This window comes from Octopus bimaculoides, chromosome 13 (genome assembly GCF_001194135.2).
Source record: "Octopus bimaculoides isolate UCB-OBI-ISO-001 chromosome 13, ASM119413v2, whole genome shotgun sequence".
In the NCBI taxonomy this organism is placed as follows: Eukaryota; Metazoa; Mollusca; class Cephalopoda; order Octopoda; family Octopodidae; genus Octopus; species Octopus bimaculoides.
The window spans coordinates 55,195,540-55,220,296 of NC_068993.1; the positions used below are offsets into that span (position 1 = coordinate 55,195,540).

General features: G+C 36.5%; 1 protein-coding gene across 2 annotated transcripts in view; it reads right to left on the reverse strand.

The window, feature by feature from the left end:
* Positions 1 to 6,756, reverse strand: part of LOC106881559 (cyclin-I) — a 26,182-nt gene extending 19,426 nt beyond the window's left edge. Inside the window, exon 1 of one of the 2 annotated variants that reach the window (XM_014932004.2) lies at positions 6,517 to 6,756. The gene's annotated coding sequence lies outside the window, so the exon portion shown is untranslated. The remainder of the gene's footprint in view (positions 1 to 6,516) is intronic. The other variant, XM_014932003.2, reaches the window with a different exon arrangement.
* Between the last annotated feature and the right edge of the window lie 18,001 nt (positions 6,757 to 24,757).

Sequence of the window (24,757 nt, forward strand, 5' to 3'; positions counted from 1 at the left end):
TATATATACACACACACACACACACGTACACATATATATACATGCACACACACACACAAGCATGTGTGTTTTTGCTAAACCATTAAGTTATCAGGACATAAATAAACCAACACTGGTTGTCAAGCAATGGTGGGGGACAAACACACTTATACACACATGTATGTATATGTGTGGATACATATGTATGTATGTGTGTGTGTCTGTATATATAGAGAGATAGTGGGGATATACATATATCCAATGGGCTTTTTTTAATTTCAGTCTACCAAATTCACTCACAAAGCTTTGGTCAGTCTGAGGCTATAGCGGAAGACATTTGCCGCAGATGACCCACAGTGGGATTGAACTCAAGACCCCATGGTTAGGAAGCAAGTTTCTTAAACATACCTTTATTTCAGATATATCTCATTCAGCATAGTTACAGATGTAACTGTGTAGGTAAGAATGTTGCTTTGTAACCCCATGGTTTTTAAGCTCATTTAAGCCAACACCATACTGAAAAAGACATCTAAGTAACATATTAAGCCTCAAACATTTTAACTGATCATTTCCAGCTTAAATATTCTACCTGTTTTATGTTCAAATCAGCCCAAACTGGCTTCTCATATGCACCTTACAATGTCATTCTAAAAATAAACAATCACATCACTGAATTCTCTTAGCTAGGAGACAATACATAATTAATTCAAAACAACGTGAATAAATAAGCATTACATTTCACAGGGTAATTTGAATGCTGAAGAGTTAAGATAAAATTGTTGAAAACAAGACATTTCGTCCAAAGTCACATGAAAGTGAAAGTGTAAATTTTTCCATAAGTAGGTACTTTCCAGGTCATATAATTGTATCCTACAAAATGAAACTATTTTGTAACATGAAAGTAAAGCAGTTGATAGGAAGTACCGGCTAGATACTGTATATATAAAAAAAAATCCAGTGTGATGAAATTGAAGTTGGAGCAAGCAAATACTTTAATTAAATTCTTATCTTCGTCAATAAAGTATGACTGTTATCGTCTACTCAGGTGTTTCAAATGTTAATAGATGAGAGTTTAGAATGACTAACAGCATAAACTCAAGACCCAATTACATTTCTGTCTGATTATGGTCTCCTTCATTGCATTTGATAAAGTGAAGACCTGTATTGTACAGATTGATACTGGATGGAGTGAAAACGCAAATATGCGGATGATCCAGTTTTTATAACTTAATCATGATTAACAGATTTAGAGAAAAAATTCCAGACAAGCAAGAAAAACCTAGAATCGAGCAGCCTCAAAGTAAGGATTGAAATATTAATAAGTAGCAGAGAAGATAAGGCTCCGTTATCATCAGGGAACTAGCCTTGCTCAAAATACAGAAAAGGTGTAGCTAGGAATTCCATTCCATATGACTCATTCATGCACAAGAGCTACAATGGGACCACAGGCAAGCTAACAGAGAAAGTAGACTTCATAGGCAGCAAGTTCTTAGGGGCAGGAAGCACTGAAGGCTCTAAAGATTCATAGTTTTAACTACTTAAGCAATCTAATTAGCAGTCAGGGCAGGTGTTCTGTATGCATTACATTTGACAGAGTAGTAGCTTGAGTAAGAATAAGGTGGAAATGAATTTAAAGAGCAATTAACTCTTCTGGTAATAAACTACCTCTCTCACAGATTGTATGATGCATGTTGTATGTAGTGTGATGCATGGTGGAGAAATGTGAGCCTCAAATGCAAAATGATTTGCATAGATTAGAAAGAAATTAAGTAACAATGCTTGAGTGGTTAATTTGTTAGTGTATATGAATAAGAGTATTAACCCCTGATATTCAGATTTCTCTGTCACATGTAATGCTTATTTATTCTCATTGATAAGAATTAGTCATGTATTACCTTATAACTTTGAGATTTCAATGATTACAATATTATTCTATTGTAGGGTAAGTATGAGAGGTGGATCAGGCAAATTGAAGTTCAAAAAGGTAAAATATTTTTGCTGGATATGGCCGGTTTAAATGCTAAAGGGTTAATGAGGAAACTGCATTAGTATGGGCATGTGAAGTGAATGAAAGATGAAAGCTGTGCATAGAAATGATGTGCATTTAAAGTGTATGGAACTTGTGAAAGAAACAAACATAGGACAATTGGGATGAAATGGTGAAGCCTGATCTTGAAATGCTGCATCTCAACCAGAAAGTCGACAAAGGACTGTATTCATAGGTAATACATGGTGCTGGAGAAGACCTAATCACAGAAATAACAAATGCACACATACAGAATTAATGTTAAAGATGGTAGTACTGATAAAAACTGAGAGGCATAATAAATATCATTATTGTTTCAATGTCCACCTTTCTATGCTTTGATGGATTGGACGGAGTTTAATTTGGCAAATTTTCTACAGCCTGATGCCCTTCCTATCACCAACCCTAACCTATTTCCAAGCAAGGTAATATTTACTCCTCGTGCCCAGACATGTTTTTGCAGAACATTGGAAATGAATGACACTGCTTATATGACAGCAACACTCACGCAATGTCAAGATAAGGAGAGACATACACAAACACACGGATCTATGGTGTATGATGATGACGCCACACACATAAGTGAGTGATGGAATGGCCTGTTGTGTTGAAGTAGGTGGTGATGGGTTGGCCTGGCATACATAATAGCATTGTTTCACCTATATAATGAGTGACACAAAGGTTGTATGAACAGTCTGCAGGTGTGCATGAAGTGGGTAGGAGAACTGTGGCACCACAGACAATGGCTTTGGCTCACCAAAGTGCAGGGTCTACAACTAATTGAGGGTAACTTGAATTCAATAAGAACTGTTGTATTCTTTCACATCAGGATTTGAAATTCAAATTAATGCTGCAGTTGAAAAAAATTGAGAGAATGGAATGGTAGATTTAGTGTGTTCTGTGTGAGAAGAATAGTGGACACAGGCGTGCATGTCAGTGGCTTGTAGTGGACAGAGGTAGACAGGTGACTTTTGTTTGAAGTGATGGAGATATCAAGAAACATACAGTCATATGTGCATGTCGTGAGATGAGCCTCTTTCATTTTCCATCAACCAAATCCACTACCAATGCTTTGTGATTGGGCCAGGGCTACTGTAGAAAACATTTTCCCAAGGTACCACAGAGGATTGAACCTGAAACCATGTGGTTGGGAAGCAAATACAATAAAAATAATAACAAGACAACAGATGTCTTTAGTCGGAAGACACCTGTTGTTGTCCTGCTATTTGTGTAACATTCTCCGTTTTTTTCCATCCTTGTTTTCGTATACATTCGCTGCTTTCTTCCAAGGAATCTAATGCTTTCAGCTTAGTTTTTCCTTGGGGCTGGCCAGATTGGAGCAATATCGAGAATAACTAGCTGAAATTGCAAGGATAATCTGGATCTCGACTGAGGAAAGAAAACTCCAAATGACCTGTCCTTGTTTTCTTTGTATCTTCTATCTGGATGTTTTGTCCCTTTCTTGTGTCACCTAACTGTCTGGATGTTTTGCGTTCTTGTCCCATTCTGTATTATATATATATGATGGCTATCCAGTAGTGACCAAGGAAGATTATCACAAACCATTAAGAAAACTGGGCACTCAGAGAAAATTGATACATTTGTAACTTTACTGGTGACTAGAGAGCCCAGCCCTTGATAAACATACATGTCCACAGATATTGCAGGTCAAGTTACTCCAGTGGTGTGTTTTCAAAGAGCTCACTTGAATTCTGAATGAAAAATGCTTGTTTTTTTTTTCCAGAACCATCTACTCCTCCGTTTATTCGTTTCCTGCATTGGCGATGATGACAAGTATTGCTTCACTGACCTCTCATATTTCAGATGCCTTCAATAACGACTTGACAGTCCTTAAATCATTGTCTTGGTTTCTTCGGGGGGGGGGGGGCACTTTCACAAACATGTTTGCCATACAATAACAGCTTAAGGATCCTCCAATCAATTATCTGAACAAGGTGTCCAGTCCAATGTAAACAATACTTGTGCACCATCACCTCAGGACCTGTGTGTCTGGAGTCTGCAAGTACCAGCTAACATTCAGAATGTGTCTCAGACACCGCTGATAGAAGTGATTGAGGACATTTACATGATGCCTGTAAAAGGTCTGTGTCTTATATGAGTAAAGAAACGACATCAGTACACATGTATGGTACACAGAAACTTTTATTCACCTTGTGATGCTATGACACAAGGTTCTAGAGACCTGAAACAATCATTGCCTTCTGAAGCTTTAAAGATATTTCATCATTCAAGGAGCAAGAATGGCTATGTGTGTTGACCATGTAAACAAACTTGTCTACCATTTTCAGCACTGTTCTTTCAACTGAGATACATGCTTTTCACAATGTGTTTCCTGGCACAGACTGGAACATTACTACAGTCTTGTCCAGGTTAATGCTGAGTCTGAATGCTTTGCAAGATGCACAAATATGATCCATGAAAATTTTTATATCTTCAGCTGTATGAGCAACTAAGTCACAATCATCTGCATAAAAGAATTCACAAATAAGAGATTGAAAAACTTTTGTATTAGCAGCAAATTAACGTGAGTTGAAGATTGGTACCTCACATATATCTCAGTGGGAGTAACAGCAAAATACAATGAAAAGGGAGTTGGAGCAAGGATGTTATCTTGCTTGATACAATTTTCTCTCTCTCTCGCTGTATATGTGTGTATGTATGTGTGTGTATATATATATATATATATATATATATATATATATATATATATATAGTGTATGTATATATATATATCCTCATCATTTAACATCCACCAGATAAGATGAAATTTTGTTGAGGCAGATTCTCTGCAGCCAGATGCCCTTACTGTTGCCAACCTCCATCAGTTTCCAAATAAGGTAATATTTCCCATGGCCAGACATGCTTTCCATGGAATAGTGAAAACAAAAAAGATTGCTTATATGACAGTGATGCTCGTTTACAATCATTACCATAATCTCTAGACAAGGGTACACACAAACACATAAATATAAATATTCTTTCAGTTTACATTTACCAAATCCATTTACAAGGCTTTGGTTAGCTCAGAACCAAGCCTAAATATATATATTTGTATTATGTATTATGTATGTATACACCCATGAATGCTCACAACCTATGGTTAGCTATAAACAGTGATGTTTGATGATATTTCCTCCCCACAAATCGTCCATTAGCTTTGTGCATTCAAATTCCGTTAAAATCAAATATCTTTTACATGAAAAATATTAGAGTTGGCATTAGGAAAAGCATCTGGCTGCAAAATTCCTGCTTTAATTACCTTCTGTCTAATATTTGCTAACATTGGAACAGATAAACGAAAAAGTAAATTATACATACATACATTATATATATATACACACACACATATAAAGACATATACAATATGTATACACACACATATGCATATATATGTACATACATATATACATAATACACACTACATGTAAGTATATATATATAATGTATGCGTATAAACGTATTTATATTAATATAGGGAAACAGCTTTGTTACAGTGGAAGTGAATGCCTTCAAGTTTAATCTCTTAAACATTTTTCATATTTCTTCATTTGTAGTTTACGTAATCTCGAATGTTCCTGGGTCCATCCAGCATATATATATATATATATATATATATATATATATATATATATATATATATACACACATACACACAATGTCATAGAAGTAAAAAAAAGATTGAATAGCAGACACACTGACTGACAGATGTACACGTCTAAGAAAGATCGCGAAAGTTTGTTCTAAAAAGCAAAAATCTCAAGTCTTGATGTGGTACATGGTACGCCTATACATACATACAGACATACATACACACACACGCATATATATTTATTAATATTATTTATATAATATTGTAAAAGATTATTTAAAACCTTCATGTTAATGTAGGAGGCGATCTTGGACTATAGCGTATCGTTTTCACTTTCACAGGGGATTTTCCAGAAGTAATTTATTCTCTGACCGTTTACCTTCCAGTTTGTTAATTAATTGTTTATTTATTTCTACAGACATAAAAAAATTACTGTGATTTGCAATAAATTACAAATATTTATTTCTGGTATCGGTCTAGCCTTGACCGAAAAATACTCCCTACTACTTACTGTAGGTGAACATTTCCTTCATTGGATTACATTTCGCATTGCATTATAATTATGATTAATTATTATTATTGATATATGTAATTCATATGAGAAACTGAAAGAAAATAGTAAAGTTTGCGGAAGTAAAAATCGATAATCGATGTTCAACAACAACAAAGCAATCAATAAAGCCATATATAGGCAAACAACTTTATTAATAGACAAAAACTTTTACACACTTTTCACTCAAACAACCAAGTGCCAGGTTCGATTCCCATCTTGCTTACCTTTACTGTGCCATGCGTTAATGCCATTCAGAAAATTATGATCGATATATAACCCAACCCCCGATTTCCCCGTTTAGTTATGTTTACTTATGTATATAAGGTATCAATATTTTGGGTGACTCACCTCGAAAACCTCATCCAGTTGGCCTTTTTTTGCAACCAAGGTGTGGGCAAAGCACATAAAAGAGCTGAGGTTTAGTATATATATATATATATTTTATATATAAATATATATAAACCGCAGCCCTTAATATTATAATTGTGCCCTTGTTAGTGCAATTGTTGCTGCATAATTGTCGAGTGGGGACCGACTTTCCTCTCAACGGTTCCTTCCCCGTTGGCTGTCGTGAGAGAAAGTGACGGGCGGCAAGGTGAACCGATATATATAGAGATATGTATATACAGATATCTATATAGAGATACACATATACATATACATACACACACAGATACACACATACATACATATACACACACACACATACATTTACACACATATATATATACACACACACACATACATACACATACATACATATACACACATAATACATATATAAACATAAATACACACATAGACCCTAAACACACACACACGCAATGTGTGTGTGACATACTTTTATGTGTGCGTGCGTGTGGTTTAGTAAATTGTTTATCACAGGTATATTAATGTATATGCATGTTTATGTCTATGTCATCATGCTGTTTATATAACAGGTATGTTGTGTGTGTGTGTGTGTGTGTGTGTGCGTGCGTGCGCGTGCGTGTTTGTGTGTGTGTGTGTAGGTGTATACATAGTGATATATATATATATATATATATATGTTTGTGTTTGTGGTGGAGTTGGTAACGGGGAACGGCGGAGAGATACTTCAATGATATTTGAATTCGTACATCTTGTACTTGTCAATTTACATGTTAATTAAGAATTTCGATTTTTCAAAACATGATACTTGTTTTAAAACAAATATTTCATACATAAGAACAGTAAAATAAATGATCGATGCTATTATTTTAATAGAGAAAATATACTGAAAAAAAGTTATAACGAACTATTTTCGATAATTTGATGCGATACATGACCTGAGTGTTATGGAACCAATGCTGAATCTTCCGCTACCTTCACGGTTAGCGTAAAAAGCTCAACTAATTAATAACTTTCTAAACCATCATCAAATAATCTTTTTGTTTATATTTATAAAATCTCAATTAAAATGCTATTCTAATGCTTTGCACTTTATTTAGTAACAAGATTTATAAGAAGCCACTAACAACGGACTATTTTCTATGATGAAATGTCAATAGAATATGTCGAAACGATGTTGGATTCTGTAAATTATCAACTATTTATAGTTATTAACTGTTCTTTTAATGCCTGGTTAAATCAAACAGTTAATAATGGTTTCAGTCTTTAAAAACTGTAATTATATCTGTAACATTTGTGATAATGTTTTTAAACTATTTAACGCACTACTTTATATGAAGTACTGCATCAAAGAGAGAGAGAGAGAGGCAGAGAAAGTGAGTGAGTGAGTGAATGCGAAAGAGGTAGACATAGAGAGAGACTTAGACGTAGAAGAATTCTTCTTCTTTATCGACATTAACATTTCAAGTTGTTTCATATACACGCACATCTTATACATACATACATTATGTCCTATGACTACATTTTCGAAGGGAGAAGTTAGCAATTAGTGACCTTCGTCTATGACAGCTTCATAACGTTATAACCCCCCTGTTGTAGTGACGGGTTAATCAGAATGGTGGGGGGTTCTATGTGTATGTGAGTGGTTGATGTTGAGAAAATGTATGTTTGTGTCACTAATGTGCAGACATAATGTTATGCATGTTATGCGTTTGTATCCAGAGGAGATTGAATAAAGAAAGCGTGCAATGTGTGATAACACGAATATGACGATAATGATGATTCTTTACATTTGCATATGACCATACATAGATTTAAAAAGAGGGCTATGTCGATTTAATCGACCTCTCTAGATTTCACTGGAAATTTATTTATCAAATCTTGAAAAGGTGAAGTCGATTCCAACACAATTTCTCTCTCTCTCTCAGTGATAATGACGTCAATTTCTATTAAGGAATAGCTACTAAAAGTGCAATAGTAATTACTTCTAAAATCGGTGCCTTTTTTGGTGCAGACAACTATCGGTTTTGATCGACCACAGTACCTAATTGGTATTCATTTTTGAGTTTTGGATATAAAGCGACATTAGCAAAATACCTGCTCGTGATAGTTAAACATTATTGTTTAAACTATTAACCACACCAATCTGATGAATTCCACCAAATATGATAGGTACTACCTCAAATAATAATAATAATAATCCTTTCTACTATAGGCACAAGGCCTGCGATTTGGGGGAGGGGATAGTCGATTTCATCGACCCTAGTGCGTAACTGGTACTTATTTCACCGACCCCGAAAGGATGAAAGGCAGAGTCGACCTCAACGGAATTTGAACTCAGAACGTAGCGACGGGTGAAATACCGCTAAGCATTTCGTTCAGCGCGCTAATGATTCTTGTTTCTTTATTGCCCACAAGGGGCTAAACATAGAGGAGACAAACCAGGACAGACAAAGGGATTGTCGATTACCTCGACCCCAGTGCGTAACTGGTACTTTATTTATCGATCCCGAAAGGATAAAAGGCAAAGTCGACCTCGGCGGAATTTGAACTCAGAACGTAACGGCAGACGAAATACCACTAAGCATTTCGCCCGGTGTGCTAACGATTCTGCCAGCTCGCCCCCTTAATAATAACGGTTTCAAATTTTGCCACAAGGGCAGCAATTTGGAGGGAGAGTATGAATCGATTATATCGACTCCAGTGTTCAACTGGTACTTATTTTATCGACCCCAATAGGATGAAAGGTGAAGTCGACCTCGGCGGAATTTGAACTCAGAACGTAAAGACGGACGAAATGCCGCTAAGGAAGATAATAATAATAATAATAATAATAATAATAATAAATCTCAAAAGAAAAGAAGCACTGTAGCCTTGTAAGAACGACGAGGATGCCCTCAGTTCAAAGCAAATGTTATGTCTCCACTTGCATGTTAAATTCCTATAATTCACCCATATTTATAAAATGTATTATACAAGTTTTCTTTTTATACTCTCATCATGTGATAGCTAGAAAAGTGATGAGAATATGAGTTGTGCAAGTGAATAAAAACCTAATTTCAGCCATCGAAGTGTTACACCATCATATCACCAGTTCTGTCATCGCCCTTGGCAAATCAAGGCGACGTGACAAGCTTCACGATGGATTTAATCAACAGCTGGATTGGATATAATGATAGCAGCTGTTCGTCATAAGGCCACAGGCAAACAATACGCCAACACTGAACGAGTCCGTAAAAGACAATTTCGTTATATTTACTGCGTTTCATGATCGCAGAATCATTTCAAACATTTGGGAGGCAGACTTAATTTGTCAGTCAGTTTAATTTTACTGGGTCTTTGGGAGTCCTTAACAGAGTCCATTCCTTCTGCCTCTCCACTTACACATAAATGCTAATTTAGAAACCACCTCTGGTTGCTTCTAAACTAGCAACGATACTAGCCTTATCTCAGTTTCTGGTCTGATGTAAACATCCACCTTTTCCTCCAGCACTTTCAGAGACCCTGGGCCTCAGAGCAAATGCACATCCTTACCCGAAACTTTCTAAACAATAGTTCCTACCCTTTTCATTAAAAAATAGAAAAATAGGTTCGGCTTTAATTATATATTCTTAATTATTATAATAAGTAGGTCAAGTCAAACCCAATTTTGCAGAAATAGCTTCCTCTTTGGGTAAATTTTAAACTCTAAAACGTTAATTCATCCCCCATTTTAGGAGGAACCAAACCAAATTCGAACTTAACCAGACCTTCGACCCAAGAAATTGAAACATGCCCATCAATTTCTCATGGTTAAATCTTAGCACGTTATCCTCTTGTCAAATGCACACTACCACGATTTCTGATAACATCATCTTAACTTAGTAAATATTATTTTATATCGTAGTTCAAGCGTATGAGGATGTTCATCTCTGTCTTTGCCGAATTCTCCATCTTTCAATCCCGACAGTTCTGTAACACTCATACAAAGAAAGCACTCAATTTTGCTGTATGTTTTGCATCCAGTATCGGATTTACTATTGTGCTTAGGTGTGCTTAAGCACAGGACCTCATTGACCAGGGAGAGTTCATCTTCCTGCCCCCTCCCCACCAATTTTTTACATTGAATTTTCTGAGCATGTAACCCTGACTGTCCAAGTAAGGGGCCTCATTTGTCCTAAATCCAGCACTGTTTGTAACCATTCCCACACAGCACACACAAGATAAATCTCCCTAAAAGCTATCTAGTTCTGCTCTACCAGGCTCACCGCAACCTATATTATTCAATGTGTCCTCTCATTTCTAACTTGTTAGACTATAGGTTGCAGGAATTTAGTTGCTATTTCTCGTATATCAAGCAACCACAGAGAAGTTTCTTTGCTGATTAGCTGAGCCAATATAAATAGTAGTGATACAGCAAATACCTCTGTTGATTTTAAATTTTGTCAGATAACAGATTTATTTGCTGATATACATAACAATACATACAATAGGTTTCTTGTGCACAAGTTAATTGTAGTTTTTCAATTGCACTTTCATTTGGTGAAAAATGGGTTGATCGCAGGATGAATTATAAGAGAAGCTGTTAAAAGAGGACCGAGAGAAGGGAAACACAGTGTAGGGCTGAGGTAAGAAGGTCACATTATAGGACTGGAAGAGGGAAGTACATTGTAGAACTGGGAGAAAAGGAAATGGTGAAGAGCAAGCACATAATAAGATTGGGCGAAGAAAGTTACATTAAAAGACTGGAATAAGGATGGCCACATTGTGACGCGGGCAGGGGGGGAGATCACATTGTATGTATAACAGGGAGAACAGGACTGGTTAAGAGCGCAGAATATCTAGTGAGGTCCCGACCGAGTAAAATACCCGATTTGCCTGATGGTAGACACAAGACATTAGATTTATAGACATCGTGCCTTCGTAAATACAATAACAAAATTTGCGAAGAGTCAAGACTAACACCTAATATATTAGTGATATCAAATCCCCGAGTGAAAGACAAAGTGGACCTTCATAAGTATGAAACGGTAGTAAAATTATGTGAAAATAGCAGAACATTCAGCATAAAATTATCAGAACTGGCAAGGGCTTCAACAGATTCCTTATTACTTTAAGAATCAGTAAATTAAATCCTGTAAAGGCGACTAAGGATTTTAACTTCTGTAGTCGATAAAGCATGTAAGAATATATAGGCGTAGCCAGGATTTCGACGGCAGAGTTTCGATGATTAAATGGGTCCACCATTAACCGTGTTATTTTACAAAACGTTTAAAATTATATTCGTATGGGGCTGCGGGGATTAGAGTTGGATTCGTCCGGACCTGTCAAAACTGACCCCTAACCCATCTAGTTACGAGTGTCTAATGTAACTTGAGTTTAGTTTTCTTTGCGGGGTAGGAGAAATGTCAAGAGAATTATATAAATGATTATTTTTTCACATCAGATAAAGTAGCACAGCAGCGGCTGCTGTCATTGTGTAACGACCTAAATTCAAATTTCAAATAGTCTCCAACGAACGTCTTATGTCGTTAATCCCCTCTCTTTAAAATATCCAATTTCGTACCACGGTATTGAATAAACCAAGAGTCGTCATTGAAATAGCAACTAAATTTCCCTCAAGCTATACTACCGTCTGAAAAAGAAAAAAAAAGACAATAAGGAAGTCTGGGGTTCAAACAAATCCTGAAAAAAATAAAAATAAAAGTAAACGATGGTGTGGTCATAACTTAGAATACTTTTGATCACAGGTCGACTGGTTTGACCTAGGCTAAACGAAAAACATTAACTTTTCGATGAATTGGATCAACTAAGCGAAACAGTTTCGTTCTCAGTTGAATCGAGTTTAATCCATTGTTAACGTCCTTAAGGAATTTATGACCAACTCAATTTCACTTCCTATTCATTCTCATTAGAACCTTTCATATATATGTACTTCTTGCATATAAAAAAATCGTTACAATTACAATCATGTTTCTTAGTTTCTCTTTTAACCCTCTCCCACAGCAATCCTATTTCCCTTATAGACATATACGAGTTACACTTATTTTTAAAGATATTTTTCGTCTTACACTTCATGAACATTTTAATAATTAAAAGAAAAAAAATTTTGAATATAGTTCAAGTGAATTTTAGGGAAACTTTAGCTTATTATTTAAATTAATTCAAGTTTCCTAGAAAATCACTCAAACTTTATTTTATTAAAGACGTAACCGTGAAATTTAACCAGTTCCCCCTCCTCTCTATCTTCGTCATTGCTATAAATAACTTCAATGAGTTTTAAGGAAGTAGGTAGATAAGTTGATAAATAGATAGGAAAAGCCAAAAGGAAAGAAATGATGAAATGAGATGGTTTTCGGTGTGTATGTGAGGAGGGACAGACAGAGAAAGAAAGTCTGTGTGTGTGTGTGAATGGGAGTATGTGCGTACATGTGAGTGAATGTGTGTGAGTGAATTTGTACGTGAGCAAACTTGTATATGTGAGTGAATGTGTGTATATGTATGAGTGTAGGTGAATGTGTGTGTATGTATAAGTACATGTGAGTGAATGTGTGTACGTGCATGATTATAAGTGCGTTATGGGAGTAAATATGTGTTTGTGTGGAAGTAAAATAACTTTCTAAATAGTTTTTGTGGCTCAGTTATTCATAAGTAAACTTTTCACTAAATTCACTGATCTGTTGAGTGTAACGGAAAAACTCTTTTTATGATATTTACTGATAGAGAAATAACAGAATTCTATTTGTGAAAAAGAAAATGCCACCCAAGTTCGTGTGATGGGAGGTTAGGTTTCGAATTCTTCTTTCTTCTGAGAAAAGCCCAAACCGAAACATCTTGACCCACGAATTTAACAAATTAGTTTCCTCCGATTCAAGGTTTTTTCTTGTTGTTTTTTTTTTAACCTCTAAAATATTATTTGTCAGGAATTGTGTTTGAAAGGTTAGAGTATAAAACTTTTATTTTCAATGTTAGAGATAAAAAAAAATGCTGTCTATTTTATATTTAGGCTAATATCATAAGTGATAAAGTTCTGAAAATCTGATGCAATTACGGTAAAAGATAATTATAGAAGTAGGACTCAAGAACTAAAAATAATTCGCTCGGTACCTCCCAACTCGGTTGTTCAAAGTATTTATGAGAAAATGAACTCCACGAAAATCGTCAAATGTTAGGGAAAGGGTTGTTTCGTAGACAGAACGACAAGTCAGCTCACTCTCTCTTTTTAACATCTGTGGGCGCAAGTCTAGTTGTGTGGTTACGAAGCTTGCTTCACCAGCTCGCCTTTCTTTCAGTTTCTGTCTACCAAATTCACTCACAAGGCTTTGGTTAGCCCGAGACTATAAGAGAAGACACTTGCCCAAGGTTCCATGAAGTGGGGCTGAAACTGAAACCATGTGGTTAAGAAGCAAACTTCTTATGACATAGCCATGCCTACCTGCACCTATAAACTTACTAAAATGAAGCACCGATACAAAAGCATAAATTGACTAAACTATAGTGTTGATAAGAACACATGAGCTCTGATGTTAGCTGTTGAATTGACTATTAAAAATGTAGTGTTGATACAAGCAATTTAAATACAAGAATGATGTTGGATAAATATTTTTTAACTGCTAATATTCATATGTAAATCGCATTAGACATTACAAGCATCAATTTGCAATAGAAACAATGTCTTGACAGGTGACAGTATAATCAATTAATAAAGGGGAAAATACCAAGAAACCAGTACTGATCAGCAAACAGTTTGTTCACTGAAATTATAAACAAAGCCACTGGTCATAGTGACTAGGTACAAGATGAGAACATATCTCTGCTCTCAATCTATAAGCATTTTAGCATTAGACTCATTAGTTTAGGCTCAAAGATCTGGGTACTTCTGGTTGAAGATACATGGCAAAACAGTTTTGGTCCCAGAATCCCTTGCACCAATGAGCTGAGTGTGTCGTGAACACATTGTTGTAAATGGGAGATGTTATTCTCCAGTGACATACACAACAATGATCAGCATATTTGCATTTGTATCTGCTAAAATATATTAAGAATATGCAAATCATTGTTTCAAGTCTTACTGTTCACAGAGCAAATAACAATTTTTTTTTTTTTTACCTAGGGGCATGTTCTGCAGTAAAACCAAATATTAAAATCAGTGCTAAAATACTTAGAGTAACACGTCAAGAATTTTACATAAAATCAAACCTAAGGTGAGGAGAAAGAAGATTAGCTTGATAAATTCTCATTAAGAAAAACAAGGGAGATGATCCCTAAATCTCTTTTTACTCTTTTACTTGTTTCAGTCATTTGACTGCGGCCATGCTGGAGCACCACCTTTTAGTCGAGCAAATCGACCCCAGGACTTATTCTTTGGAAGCCCGGTACTTATTCTATCGGTCTCTTTTACCAAACCGCTAAGTTACGGGGCCGTAAACACACCACCATCGGTTGTCAAGCGATGTTGGGGTGACAAACACAGACACACAAACACAAACACACACACACACACACATATATATATATAAAAATATATATATATACATATATACGACGGGCTTCTTTCAGTTTCTGTCTACCAAATCCACTCACAAGGCTTTGGTCAGCCTGAGGCTATAGTAGAAGGCATTTGCCCAAGGTGCCACGCAGTGGGACAGAACCTGGAACCATGTGGTTCATAAGCAAGCTACTTACTACACAGCCACTCCTACACCTAAATTAATTTTTTAAAATACAATGAGGGCAAATGCAGTGTTGTTGTGGAGTATGTCTTTCTTACTGAAACCAATGATTTTCTCACCTCACTACATGTGCAATTAAAATTTCTTGGTTCACTTCACCAAATATGTTAACACCAATCTTATCTTACTAATTGATTATTTCTGAACTGCTAAACTAATGAATTATAAAATAAAGTAAGACCTGTTTTACAGCTATGCATACTCTTTTACTCTTTTATCTGTTTCAGTCATTTGACTGTGACCAAGCTGGAGCACCGCCTTTAGTCAAACTAAGTGACTCCATAATTTATTCTTTGTAAGCCTAGTACTTATTTAATCAGTCTCTTCTGCTGAACCGCTAAGTTACGGGTTCGTAGACACACCAGCATCGGTGTCAAGCAATGGAAGGGGGACAAACACAGACACACAAACATGACAGGCTTCTTTCAGTTTCTGTCTACCAAATCCACTCACAAGGCTTTGGTTGGCCTGAAGCTGTAGCAGAAGACACTTGTCCAAGGTGCCACGTAGTGGGACTAAACCCAGAACCATGTGGCTGGTAAGCAAGCTGCTTACCACACAGCCACTCGTGTGCCTATACTGGTAATATCAATGTATTGCCGTTGCAATGATTATGAATGTTGCAGATATAACCAACCCTCCTAATTTTTCCAGACCACATTATGCAATGTGACTTTCTTTTTTTAAAATGGTTGAATGTACAAATAATTTGGAGTAATATTACTTGACAGGAAAACTCTTCGTGTCAAGCTGCTACTTTGCTGCATTGAGAGATTACAGCTGCAGTTCTATGGATATGTGGTTAGAATGCTGCAAGAAAGGATCGGAAGATAGATTCTTCAAACTGAGCCAAGTGGCTGGAGACCAAGAGGAAGACCAAGAATGAGATAATTGGATAATATTCATAGTCTCAGTTGGTCATGCTTGGGAATCCATCGGTAAAGTGTAATGATGGCTGCTTCTGATAGGACCCTAGGGAAGGGGTGTCTGAGGACTCGTGCCCAACATCCTACCAGGAATAGTGGGTTGGGAAAATGGATGGATGGATGTAATTTGAGGGAGATTAGGAGTAACATTACTTGACAGGAAATCTCATTAAGTCAAGTTGTTACTTATCTGCCCTGAGAGATTGTAGCTGAAGGAGATTTGGTTGCTAGTTCTAGCAGGCTGGGAAACCACATAAGGGTGCCATTGTTGCCTTGACTAGTGTATTGTCTCTTGTTTAGGTGGCAAAATTTGATAACGGAGGCTAGGTTGAACAAGTAGACTATATAATTGGTACAGTAATACTTCTACAGGTCTCTGAGTCATATAGACAAGAACAGAAAAAAAAATTAGAGCAAAACAGGAAATTTTTAGATTTTGAAATAATAATAATAATAATAATAATAATAATAATAATAATAATAATAATAATAATAATAATAATAATAATAAAAAAACACTACAATGTCAGCACTCCTGCTTACTGGTATGAACATCATACTGAGCCAGTCATTGAAGATAAAAATGTTACTATCCTCTGGAATTTTCCAGTCAACAGACAGAATGGTCCAGGCTAATTGACCAGACATAATTATTTTCTCACCTGGATGCTCTTCCTGTTGCCAACCTTCACCTGTTTCCAGGTAAGGTAATATTTCCCCTTGGTCAGACATATCTTTCATGAAAGAACAGAGACAAACAATATTGATTATATGATGGTGTTGCTCATTTGCAACCATCATGTGATGTCAAGACAAGGGTGTATACACACAAACACACACATGACAGGTTTTTTTCCAGTTTCCTTTTCCAAAATTCATTCACAAGGCTTTGGTCACCCAGAATGTATAGTTGAAGACACCTACCCAAGATGCCACTCAGTGGGACTGAAGCTGAGACCACATAGTTGGGAAGCCTATTTTTAAACATTAACCTTTAAATAGCAGGAAAATGTTCTATAAATGTCTGCCAAATGGGCAAAAAACAAAAAAAATATCTCTTTTTCTCAAGGGTAATTTTTTATAATTATTTTCACTTTAAATGAATACAAAAACTTTGAAAATGATATTTGAACTCCCTTAGATTATAAAAATGAAGACAAGAGGGCAATAAAATCATTTGAGCATAAATTTGCTTCAAATGTTGTCAATTTGAGCATAAATTCGTTTGAGATTGTTCTCTACGAATGTACATCCACACACACACACACACACACACACATGCCTGACATTCACAAATATATGCATACATGAACTAATTAAGAGCTATCTTGATTTGAGAAAAACGAGCTTTGCTACTTCGTTAGTGAGCAGCTTGAATTATGCAGTAGGTATGGCATTATGGTAAGAAGCTTGATTCCCGGTCACAGGATTCTAGGTTCAGTTCCACTACATGACACCTTAGGTAAGTGTCTTCTACTATAGCATTGGGCTGACCAAAGCCTTGAGAATGGATTTGGTTGATGGAAACTGAAAGAAGCCCATCGTGTGTGTGTGTGTGTTTGTATATTCCCCAGCACCACTAGAGAACTGGTGTTAGTGAATTTAGGTCAGTGTAATTTACTTGTCTGGCGAAAGAGACTGATAGAATAAGCACCAGGCTTACAAAAAAAAAACAAAAAAAAAAAACAATAGGCACTAGGTTTGATTTGTTTGACTAAAAAAAATTCTTGCATGGCTGCAGTCTAATGAGTGAAATGAGTAAAAGATAGAAGATAATGAGGGAAAAAAATTTTAAATAGATAAGAAAGAAAGAAATGAAGAAAGAAAGAAAGAAAGAAAGAAAGACAGAAAACAAGGAAGGAAGAAATACAACACACACTATCTCTCTCTCTCTCCCACATATAGATATATATATATATATATAAACACATATACACACACTTCTGAAGGGCATTCAACTATGAAATCATGCCAAGAATAGAAGATATGAATGAGGAGGGCAATAATATCAAATAAGAATTAATCTGGACTGTGACAAACTGTCCAACCAATCTCAGCATGGGAAATAGGCCATAAAATGATAATGATGATGGTGGTGGTAGTGGTGGTACTGGTAGTGGTGGTGGTGCTGGTAGTGGTGGTGACATTTATAACTGAAGAAGTGGTATGATTAGATCTCAGGATGTTGAACTTAAAAGATAACACATGTTAAGTTGAACAGCAATATACTGTGCTTCATTGGGGTTCAGTCTCACTGCATGACACCGTGGGCAAGTGTCTTCTACTATTGCCCTGAGCTTATCAAAACCTTGTGGGAGAATTTGGTAGATGGAAACTGAAAGAAGCCTGTTGTATGTATGTATGTATGTATGTATGTATGCAAGCCTTGTGTCTCCTTTTCTTGACATCACATGGCAGTTGTAACTGGGTATCACTGTCATACAAGCAGTGTTATTCATTTCTGCAAGAACATGTCTAGTCACAGGTAAGTATTGTACTACCTTGCTCGGAAACAGGGATGATAGTTGGCAGAAAGAAGAGAATCTGGCCATTGATAATCTGCCTCAAATAAACTCCATCCAAACCAAAAAGCATGGAGGAGGAGGAGGAGGAGGAGAGGAGGATAATTTGTTGCTTAGCCTCAAGCAGAGGGGTCACCAGAGGTATTCTTGTCATGTATCATCCGACATTGTTAGGGGTATTTCAGACTGCATTACAGAATTTGTTTCCTTTCCTATTTAAAATAGCAGAGTGTGATTTTCTTTTTTTAGGGAAATCTGGCTACTCTTTCTAACAAGTCAAATGCCAGTGTAGAAATTCTCTCATTGGCTACTAGAGAGTTAATTAATAGATATATCTGATTAAAGTAATTGCTACTTTGAAATGACAACGTGTTTTGATTGTTGTTGATTACTGCCATGTTCAAATAACAACTTTATCTATATACTTACTCGATATTGTATTATTAACTGTGATTTAACCTTTTAGCATTCAAACCAGCCATATTCAGCCTAAATATTCTTCCTGCTTTATGTTCAAACCAGCCAGATGCAGCCTCATACACCTAAAAATAACCAAAACTGGGCAAGATGGCAAGAGGGCTGTTGCTATAGCATTGAGATAGATCTGGCCATCCCTGTTAACGGGGACAAAACCCTGATTCAAAATGATGGATGGACATTGTGAAAATCTCAAAGCTGCAAGATGATGCGTGATTAATTCAAAACAAAGTGAATAAACAAGCATTACATTTGAAAGAGAAGTCTGGATGCCAGAGGATTAAAGAACTGGCAGAATCTTTAGCATGCCAGGCAAAACGCATAGCTGTATTTCTTCAAGCTTTACATTCTGAGTTCAAATTCCACCAAGGTCCACTTTGCCTTTCATTCTTTCAAAGGTGAATAAATGTACCTGTTGAGCACTGGGGTCAACATAATCAATTAGTCCTGTTCCCTAAAATTCCAGGCCTTGTGCCTATTGTAGAAAAAATTATTAACTTAACTATCATATTTAATGGATTCGGGTTTAACTTGCCAGATGGAAAGCCACCTGAGGTTGCATTTGGTTCTACAATAGAAAACCATTTTTGCTATATTTCAAAACTTCTGTTATCTGAGTCAAAGCCCACCTTTATAACTTTATGTGAGAAAGTTTGGTGAAATTGTTTCAAACACCTGATGATTTACCTGTTAATGGATTTTCCTTGTTTGAATGGTTCACCAGTCCCCAGTCAAATCGTCCAACCCATGCTAACATGGAAAGCGGACGTTAAATGATGATGATGATGATGATGATGATATACACATATACATTTATGTGTGTGTGTCTTTATGTCTGTGTGTCCCCTATCACTGCTTGATAAGCAGTGTTGGTGTTCTTTTATTCTTTTACTTGTTTCAGTCATTTGACTGCGGCCATGCTGGAGCACCACCTTTAGTCGAGCAAATCGACCCCGGGAGTTATTCTTTGTAAGCCTAGTACTTATTCTATCGGTCTCTTTTGCCGAACCGCTAAGTTACGGGGGACGTAAACACACCACCAATGGTTGTCAAGCGATGGTGGGGGGACAAACACAGACACACAAACACACACATATACGACGGGCTTCTTTCAGTTTCCATCTACCAAATCCACTCACAAGGCTTTGGTCGGCCCGAGGCCACAGTAGAAGGCACTTGCCGAAGGTGCCACGCAGTGGTACTGAACCTGGAACCATGTGGTTGGTAAGCAAGCTACTTACCACACAGCCACTCCTGCGCCTATGTTTACACTCTGTAAATTAGTAGTTTGGTAAAGGAGACCAATAGAATAATACCAGGCTTAAAGTAATTAAGTGTTGGGGTGAATTCATTCAACTAAAAATTCTTCAAGGCAGTGCCCCAGCACGGTCGCAATCTCATGAATGAAACAAGTAAAAGATAAATGACAGCATGGAATTTTGATGGAGGGTTTTGATTTAGACCATTTAAAACAGGGAGTTTGTATCATAGAAGCAGAAACAGTTTCGGGTGAATTGGTACCAAAAAAGGGTTAATGAAGAATAACGCATTTTGGAACTCAGCGACTTCAATCTTGAATCTACTTTAGGCTCTCTTCAGACTTGCTACACCTGTCACATGTTTCTTGAATTAAATGCAGAATATAGTGATGAGTTGACAAACATTAACTGACAGTAATTATACAGTTCTCCTTGCAGCACATGACTCAATCTATTGTTGCAGATATAGAGAGAGAAATATTTTTAGAATACGGTTGGGTAGAAAGTATGTCAACAGTCTAACTGACAATTCAGTGATTGTGATGATGGTGATGATGATGATGATGATGATGATGACAAGAAGATTGAGGGTAAGAAATTATGAAATTATCTATCTAGCTATATGTTCTTTTATTCTTTTATTTGTTTCAGTTATTTCACTGCGGCCATGCTGGAGCACTGCCTTTAGTCGAAATAAATCGACACCAGGACTTATTCTTTGTAAGCCTAGTGCTTATTCTATCAGTCTCTTTTGCCGAACCTCTAAGTTACAGATATGTAAACACACCAACATTGGCGATGTTGGGGGGACAAACACAGACACATAAACATGTACACCCCCCCACAAATATATATACGATAGACTTATTTCAGTTTCTGTCTACAGTGTTAAGAAGAAATAATTAGGTGGTAAGAAAAGAATATTATTAGTCAATAAGTAATAGTTTATTTATTTCAACAGGTATGGGAGATGACTGTAGACATGTTTCAGTCTTGTTATGACTTCATCAGCAAAGCATAAATTTCACCATACTTGCGGAAATAGCAAGTAGGAAAACATAAAACAATTATTAAGAGGATAAATCATTCTGAGTTAAGTTTTTAATGCTTCAAAAATTAAATGTTTTCCTTCACAGCCTAATACACTTTTATTTACTGTTTTCTTTTTAACTCGTAAATTTCTTTTTGACTATTAAATTTCATATTAATACCAAGCTGACACCAGATTATACACAGACTAAATTCTTTTTTTTTAAATATATCAATGCAAACATCCCATTTTATACATTACTATAGTTTAGAAAAATGAACAAAAAAGATCTCACTCAAGCTACTGAAAACATGACTTGGAAATATTTCTGAGAAGTGATTTGTATGAATGGAGAAGGCGGTGGTGGGAGTGCTGTGAGAAGTATGTACAATATGTATGTGGTCAGCTTTGCTTCCCATTCAGCTGACAGTGTGATGTGGTGACTAATGTGGGGGAGGACAGTGTAACATGTCTCAACAAATCAAAACATGTCAGAAGACAGTTGCTGCAATTTTGAAATGGAATGGGTGTGGTGGGGTGGGGTGGTTTCAAACTAAAATAAATTTCTTGCTCTATTTGTTCCAGTAAATATATTCAATATGGGTGTGTCTCTTTCAAAGTAACTGTGGTATAAAGTTGTGTGTGTGTGTGTGTCAGTATGTATATCTGTATGCACACACACACACACAAATATGTATGTGAATATATAATTTGTGTATGTGTATGTATGCATGTGTGAATATATAAAATATGAGTATGTCACAGAAGTCTGTCGCAGGCCTCAGCCTGGCCGGCTCTTGTACTGTCCCGCCCATGCTAGCATGGAAGATGGACATTAAACGACAATGATGATGGTGATGATAACAAGTGAGTATGTATGTATGCATATGTGTATGTCATCATCATCATCATCACCATTAAACGACCATGTTCCATGCTGGTATGGATTGGACAGTTTGATAGGATCCAGTCTGGCCGTGAAGTGGGAACAGACGGATATAATGCCCATTACAGTAAGATAGTAAATCTGCCCATCTATGATGGGACTGAACCAAGAACCTCATGGTCAGGAAGCAAACTTGTCACCACACAGCCAAACCCGTACCTATATATGTTGCTTTCTCAGTTTGAGCATTGTTACTGCTATTGACTGTAGGTGATGGTGATGCTGCTGCTGATAGTTTTTAATTGATTAATTTTCTTTTTCTGTTTCATCACTTTTCCTACAGAGGTTCTTTCTTTCTTTCTCTCTCTCTTGGGAACCTACTTTTATTGTTGTACATGAGTTGTGTTGGAGTGGAGTTTGAACATATATAACAATATCTTCAAACAACAACTAACTTGATTTTATGCCTGAAGAAGCATGTGAAAAAGCTTAGTCAACAAACAATAGATAAAGTATGATTGGTTTCTGGTTTGCTATGTGTAAATCCCCATATTTATTTGTCTTCATTCGCATGAGGTCGATAAAATAAATACTAGATTCTGTGCAATCAATTATATCAAAGAAGGCAGTGCTCCAGCTTGGCCACAATTTATACACATATGTACACACACACACATATGTATACACACTATGTGATCAAAAGTGTCCAAAAACCCCAATGATGATTAAGTACAAGTTTGGACTACCCTCCATCAGGAACACAGGTACAATGTTGATCCACCCTTAGCCTCGACAACAGCCTCCACTCTCACAGGCATACTTTCAGTCAGGTGGTGGAAGATTTCCTAGGGAATGGGAGCCCATTCTTCACAGAGTGCCAAAATGAGCAAGGGTATCGATGTGGGTTGCTTCCATTCAGATATAGATAGTCCAAATAGTTCTAAAAGTTTCCACTTAATTTTGTATAGGATTGCTTCCTCTTTTAACTGCCATATATACTTGGTGAATGTTGTAACACTGCACCTCCCTTGAATTTGAAAAGAGGATATGTGATTATTCAACCTAGCTTTAAAGGGGCTTTGTGTTGCTCCATTGTTGTTGGATTACATCACTTCTGCTTCACAGACCACAGTTTCTGTGTTGCACTACCCAATCACTGGACACTCTCTTTAAACTCTATATGAACATTCTGCATCTGCTTAGGGTTTTGGGGTACTCATTAATATTCTTTTTGACTCTAACACACAGCTGAATGAAATTCAGATGCTGTTCTTATGAGCAGAAATTGGTTTTCATAACACAGTCATGCCCATTGTTGAACTGGGGATTGACATGTACACAAGTGCTTCAACCATGGCTAACATTAATCCAGGGGAAGTAACTCTCTGTATCCCCCCCCCCGCTGGAAAATGTTATAATTTTTTTGTTTCCTTCTGCTTTTTTTTTTTTTTTTTTTTTTGCTTAAGCAACAGTGAATAATCCATGGCCTCTATACATCTTCAGTATAAAAGAGGCTATGAGTTTCCAATTAGTAATACTGTCTAGTGCAACAGTTGGTGCAAAACCAGTTATATGGCATAACTAATAATATATATTGCTCAACAATATACTCAAGAATATACTCAATATACTCAAGAATATGGCTATGTGGGTATGGAGTTCACTTTGTAACCAAGTGGTCACATGTTCTTTCACAGTATGGCATCTTGGTCAGATTTGAGCTGACCAATGCCTTGTGAATGGAAATAATAGATAGAAACTGTAGGAGTTCCCATTGTATACACATACATATGTGTGCATATGCCCCTGCATATGTGCCTTGTCAATGTCTACATTCCACCCCTTTACATGAAATTTTTGAAGTAAAAATGGTTGTGTTTATTGACATTCATTGACAGAAAATTGTCCTCTAGTTCTACAGTTTCAACATCACATGGAATTTAAAAAATCCCTAATTTAAAAACACAGGTAATGATCAGTGACAGGAAAGGCATCTAACTTTAAAACAATGCTTCGATAGTATATATATATGTGTCCAAGCCTAATTAGCATGGAAAAATGGACATAAAAAGAATTGGCATTCAAGCACTGACAAACATGATCCTGTCTTCTGGTCCACGTGTGATCTGCCACCTTTTTCTGATAATGGCTTCTGCTCTCAGAGCCATCGGGTTTTATACATTCACCATTTAAGTACCCCCAGACACACTCAAGAATAATATTCCTGTTTGCAACTAGACAGGAAAAATGTATTCAACATGGTAAAGTAAAATGAAATAAGATTTATGCAAAGCAGAAGTCGAGCAAGTTACTACTCAAGTCTTGTGTTTGGGCAGCTACTCAAGTTATACTCCCTGACCAAAGCTGGAGGAGTAACTCCCTTAAACTCAGCCTAGAACAAAACTATTT